The following is a 4,910-nucleotide window of genomic DNA, read 5'->3' as shown; positions in this document are numbered from 1 at the left end:
CCTGCTCCAATATAAGACTCTCACCTGCTTCAGCAAGGATTGTAGGTGTGCATGTGAACGTTTGTGTATGTGTGTGTGAGTGTGTGTGTAGTAAGGTGGGCCTATCACACTCCTTTCCCCCTCTCTTGACTAAGATACCCCAATCAGGAACAATAAAGCACCAATACAATGACAAAACAAGACAAGAGCAGGTGAATTGCGTAACTAGATGTGTCTAGTAAATTTAGAACAAACACAGTTGATCTGGTAGATTTAAAAAGACATAAAACAAAGTCTACACAAGTGCCAAAATATACTGGACAATTTAGTTCAGGTAAAACTATACATATGGAGAAGCACCTAACAGAAAGACCCTGTCTAGCTGATTGTAGGACAAGAGTCTTTGTTAAGTATTTGATGCAGAAAGCCCACGTGCTGGTGGAAAAGGCTTCCAGGAAGGCAGGAAAGGAATGTTAACCGACCTAACCTACTGGGCCTTATCACTTCTCTAGAAGTTATGGTATTTAAAATTGTTTGTGTAAGAAGTAATAAAAACCTGGCAGGCCGATACCTGTTAAGCTGCTGACACATCATTGTCCATGCAGCTCGCGGACTGGCTCTGTGTTCCTTCGTGTGGGGGCCAGAGTAGTTTCATAGCCCTCATGCTGGCCCAACAAAGTCAAGTCTCAAAAAAGAAAATCAACTCTGACCTCAGTGCCACCTTCTTCTCTCTCAAATCCTGGTCGAGGGTGATGTCACTTGCATTTGGAGGTATATGCTAGCCTTAGGGAGACGTCAGCTTGATTGTTTTGAATTGCTTTGCCGTTCTCAAAAGTCTGTTTTTCTGCATAAGGTTTCAGGCTAACTAGCTTCCTTCCTTGATTTCCCTTCCTATTTTGACCTAAATCTGTGTTCTTCCCTGGTCCTCAGAGACTCACCATCTGGCTACCCTGATGTGATTCAGGTGTTACCACACCTGCGTGTTTGAGTGGAGGCGGGAGGGTCTCTACTGCACGAAAACGATTCCTGGGGAGGTTGCTTAAGATGGATATTTGCCACAGGTGCTGCTCTTCTCTACCTGAATGCTTTGGGGCGTATTGGATTCCAGCTTGGTTTGGAGTATATTTAAATGTTTCCATTCAGTTTATTCATCTTTAATAGTAGGTTTATTCTAAAATAATTTGCCAAATCAAATGAAAACAGCAATAACTTGCTCAGTAACAAGATTGATATATTTTTAGCAAATCAGTGCCACACATTATGGATTTCACCTTGTTTGTAAATAGGGGGCTGGTAGGACGTGTAGGCAGGTTGACAGCCCTGTGTAGGCGGTACACCACTTACAGAGTTGTCTTTGAGTAATGACAAAGTGACTCAACTTGCTACTTGGGAAATTTAATCTCACAGGAGTTTTCCAGAATTAGATTCATACACAGGGGGAAAAAATCCTATGAAAATCAGAGAAGCTGGTCATCATTAAAATACAGTCTTCGGAGGTTATTTTCTCACATTAGAGTTGAAAGTTTCATATGATTCTTAGCTTTAACACATTTCACGTTTCATTAAATGGTACCTCCATGCGTTGCTCATGCCAGAAACCTGGAGATTGTCTTTGACAACTCAGTTTCTTTTGCCTTTGTAGTGAACGTGTTACCAAGTGTGGCTGTGTCAACCTCCATAGTACGTTTGAATCTGTCAACTTTTATCTCCATTGACCGTCTTCCACTTACACATAACCCCTCACTGGCTCTCCTACTTTCACTCTTGCCCCTTCCAATCAGTTCTGTATAGGGCAACGAATGTGAGCTGGGTGTGAATTTTTATTTTCATCCATGTTGCACATGTGCAATTTTGTGTGCATGTGCATAGAATTATTACAAAGTCATAATTCTGCAGTTCTCATAATAACTACCCAGAAATAACAAAGAGCTGTCCCTCTTCGTCCTCCATTCTCAGTCCCCAGCAGTAACCACAGGTACCCATTTTTAGTTGCTTAGTATTTACATTACATTTCTAAGTTACATGTTTATACTGCTTTTACCTGACTTTTCTATTTTTTTTAATGTTTTTTATATATTTTTGAGAGACCATGATCAGGGGAGGGGAGAGAGAAAGAGAGAGAATCCCAGGCAGGCTCCACACTATCAGTCCAGAGTGCAATGGGAGGGCTTGAACTCTGGAGTCGTGAGATCATGACCTGAGCAGAAATCAAGATTCAGATGCTTAACTGACTGAGCCACCCAGGCGCCCACTGATTTTTCTGTTTTAAACTGCTAGGAATAGATATTACACTTGATCTTAGCCAAAAGGCTGAGAAACTATGATTTTTCTGCTTTAATTTTTTTAAATGATTATTTTTGAGAGACAGAGAGACAGAGGGAAAGCAGAGGAAGGGCAGAGAGAGAAGGAGACACAGATCTGAAACAGGCTCCAGGCTCTGAGCTTTCAGCACAGAGCCTGATGCAGAGCTCAAACTCACAAACCACGAGATCATAACCTGAGCTGAAGTTGGCCACCTAACCGACTGAGCCACCTAGATGCCCCCAATTTTCCTGTTTTAGACATTACCTTTTGACTTACTGCTTACTACGAAATGGTGAGAATTTATGTTCTCCTTAAACACCCCTTTCTCACTTCTCAGTCCCACCCCACCTTAGAAGTCATATTTATGAGTTAGATCAAAATTCAGGGTCTGTCTTGCTTTGAGTACAATTTTAATCACAGCTGAGTCATATGGTAGAATATTATTATACTTCTTTTCCTGTTTGACTTGTTTTCTCTGTTAATAATTTCCTGGGTTTTGTTTGCTTAGTTATCTGCACATGTATCACCAATCCATCCCTGATTCTTCACGAAAACTGGGAGCTCGAGTACTAATACATGTTCATGTTCCAATGTAGTCTGGTGACTCAAGTCCTGGTGCACAGTGGCCGGGGGGCAGTTTGTCATTATTCAGAGGATTTCTATTACTTCTCTTTTGTGTTGGATTCCCTGTGTCTTAGATCCACTGACTGAAAAGATTTTGTTCTGTCTCCTACTTGACTGAGAGAATTAATTCTAGGTTGGAAATTCTTTCCGTTCAAAAATTTGAATTACTTCATTGTTTTCTAACTTCTAGTATTAATATCAAGTAATCCAATGTTATTATAATGCTGGGTCCTTTGCATGTGACTTTCCCTCTATTCTATTTCCTCAGTCCCTTTTAGGACCAGTGTGCTTTGGTGTGGGTTTCTTCTTGCTCCTTGCTTTGATTTTGTTTCCTGTTTGTTCTTCCTTTTTGCTATTTCTATATTTTGGTTTCTGACTCTCTCATTAGAGATTTTCATCAACTCTCTAGTGATTTCTGGCTTTCCATTTAGGTTTAGGTTGCTGCTGGGAGGATTTGTCAACAGACTTTACTCCAGAACAGTGGGTTTGGCAAACTAAGGCCCATGGGTCATAGCTGACCCACTGCTCATTTTGTATGGCACTAAATGTTGAAGATAAATCATGAGAATAAGAACATTTTGTGACACATGGAACTTCTTCCTATTTTTACTCTAATAAGCTTACTGTTGAGAACTGAGTGAATCCTTGAAGTTGGAATTCCTATATAGAAGAAAACAATCTCGCACCCACTTGCAAAGGCTTATGTTCTTTCAATTGACCATTCCAACTAGTAGACAGCTCTAGCACCAACACAACCAGATGGTTCAGGCACTGTCGCCTCAAACCTGTTTCTACCTGGTTTGAAAACATAATGCTGATAAGGCTGCTCCAGAAAGGACACAATACCTAGAGTATAATTGTTCTTTACCAAAATTTACAAATCCCAGATCAGTCCTATGGGACATTCTGTACCAGAGGGGCAGGACAGGGGGACTGAAACATAGCAGAGATTTGTGGGAACATATGCATACCCAGCATCTGAGGTTACTTGTGTTTTCCAGGTGAATGAAATCTTCCAAATATGTTGATGAGTTCACATTACTCTAGTAACTCATACATTTCCATGGCTTCCCATCACATTTAGCACCAAGCATAAGTTCCTGACAATGGCCTAGAATGACAGGCATGCTCTGGCCTCCACTGTCTCTCTGACGTCCTCTGCTGCTGGTTTGCCCTTTGCTTGCTCTGCAGTCCCCACACCAGCCTCCTCACTGCTCCTTGACCGTGCTGAGCTAGTTTCTTCAGTCTTTGCATTTGCTCATTTGCCTCTCCTGGTACAGTGTCCCCTGATCTGCAGATGTTTTGTCTGTTTCATCTGAACCCCGTTCCCCACCTTTGTCTGCTCTCTCCATACTGTAAGACTGATCTTTAAAAGTTACATCTCCCAGTCTCCCTTGCCAATTGACTTCCAGTTAAGTTTGGTCAGTGAGAGATACTCACTTTTTGGGGGAGCGAAGGAAAGAAGTAGGGAGAGAATTTTGGAGATTTCTTCCCTTTTCTGTGTTTCTGGGTAATATCTCCAAAAATCAGTGTATCTTTGCCATGGTCCCAGCATTTGCAAAGTGGCTTGGCTTGTTTTCTTTATTCTTCAGTCCAAAGGTCAACTGCACATCTCTGGCTCATCTCATTGTCACTTGTTTGCTTTTAAAGCATTTCTAACATCATCATAATTAATTCTTCATATTAAATCTAGACCACTGTTTATTGGACTACCACTTTCCTGCTTGGATCCTGACTGATCTATCTTGCTTTATGTTTTCCATAGCACTTTATCACTAACTGTTTTTACATTACTATTGGTTTACTTGTTTTATTTCCTGTCTCCTTTATTAAAATGTGACTTCCATGAGGCCCACGTGCTTGAAGACTCTAGACCAAGTATCTGAACCTGTTGAAGAATAAAGGGTCATGAATTTCCACTTCCTGATAATTTACCAGAAAGCTAGAAAGAAAGGTCGGCTATGTGTTGGTTTTTTTGTTGTTGTTTTTGTTTTTCTGGAGAA

The 4,910-nt window shown here is 41.0% G+C and overlaps 1 non-coding gene across 1 annotated transcript; it reads right to left on the bottom strand.

Annotated features, from left to right (window-relative positions):
* Window positions 1-2,108: 2,108 nt before the first annotated feature.
* LOC115288709 lies at window positions 2,109-2,301 on the bottom strand. The gene has a single exon (XR_003907138.1). It is a non-coding gene; the product is annotated as a U2 spliceosomal RNA (small nuclear RNA).
* Between the last annotated feature and the right edge of the window lie 2,609 nt (window positions 2,302-4,910).

This window comes from Suricata suricatta, chromosome 3 (assembly GCF_006229205.1).
Source record: "Suricata suricatta isolate VVHF042 chromosome 3, meerkat_22Aug2017_6uvM2_HiC, whole genome shotgun sequence".
NCBI classification, from domain to species: Eukaryota; Metazoa; Chordata; class Mammalia; order Carnivora; family Herpestidae; genus Suricata; species Suricata suricatta.
Note: the sequence above shows the minus strand (reverse complement) of the source record. Positions and strands in the feature narration are given on the sequence as shown.